The sequence below is a fragment of the Uranotaenia lowii genome, chromosome 2, assembly GCF_029784155.1.
Source record: "Uranotaenia lowii strain MFRU-FL chromosome 2, ASM2978415v1, whole genome shotgun sequence".
Classification (NCBI taxonomy): domain Eukaryota; kingdom Metazoa; phylum Arthropoda; class Insecta; order Diptera; family Culicidae; genus Uranotaenia; species Uranotaenia lowii.
Window position 1 is genome coordinate 18,004,655 of NC_073692.1, and position 1,495 is coordinate 18,006,149.

Sequence of the window (1,495 nt, forward strand, 5' to 3'; positions counted from 1 at the left end):
TTTGACAATTTTGACAATTTTGACAATTTTGACAATTTTGACAATTTTGACAATTTTGACAATTTTGACAATTTTGACAATTTTGACAATTTTGACAATTTTGACAATTTTGACAATTTTGACAATTTTGACAATTTTGACAATTTTGACAATTTTGACAATTTTGACAATTTTGACAATTTTGACAATTTTGACAATTTTGACAATTTTGACAATTTTGACAATTTTGACAATTTTGACAATTTTGACAATTTTGACAATTTTGACAATTTTGACAATTTTGACAATTTTGACAATTTTGACAATTTGACAATTTGACAATTTTGACAATCTAGACAATTTTGACAATTTCAACAATTTTAACAATTTTGACAATTTGACAATTTTGTTAATTTTGGCAATTTAGACAATTTTCTAGGAAGATCTGGGCAATTGATTTTTGAAAGGGAAAGAAAAAATCCATCGTTTGCCCCCAAACTAACCCGTGACGATTAACTCGTTTCTTTTATAACTCCTTCATGCTTCAAGGAAAATTTTCTGGCCGGGTCGTGCTATTACCGTTGGCTTCAAGATGAAATTGATGATGGTACAGTGTCGAAAAAGCACAGAAATAAATGCAATCATTTTGAAGGCAAAAATAGTTGTCTGCTGATTATTTTGGTACGTGACGAGCTGGAAGGAAAATTGCCGTTCGTGTAATAACATCATCAACAGTTGGGAGAAGGAAAAATCAATAACGCTTCAATTGCCAGCTCATTTGAGAAGCACGTTTAGCGCATTAAAAATCTATGATACTCGCTAGATGAGGATAATAACGAACATAAAATTTTCATAAGCATTTTATCTTTATATTTGTTCAATTGGATTCATTAGCAACCAAAACTTCCAAAAGCACAAGTTAGTTTGAAAAAGGATATCAGACTTTCGGATATGTGGAGATCTTAGGATAAGTTTTTCTGTATAAAACAACTACCCCATAATAAGAAATCATCAATGACAGTTGATGAGTGAATTCGAAAGAGCAAACAATGACACAATACAATTGGCCACACGTCAATCGAAGCGTCTAACCATTATTGTCGACCATCATCGTCGTCAGCTGCGAAGAGGCAAAACGAGACGTAACATAACTCAATGTGTCGAGATTGACTGCACCCTGATAGATTGGGCTCGAATTCAGCCATCGCAACACTAATTGAAGGTTAGTCAAATGGCAGTTGATATCCAGTCCCACAAATAGTTGAGTCAATTTTTAACCTTCGTCGTCGGTACCTTCCTTATTTATGAAGCCCTTAGTTTTTTTCGCTCCAAATTCCAACTTTCTTCACATTCCGACTAACGCAACGCAATAATGGTGGGACCTGCGCCGAAGAATGTTTCCTCCCATCAACCATCAAACTGGGCACCAGAAGACGTGAGGAGGGTCGATCCGGGAGGGAAAAAAAACTAGTCTAAGATGAAAACAAAAAATACCGCCAGGCCGGAAAAGGGACCA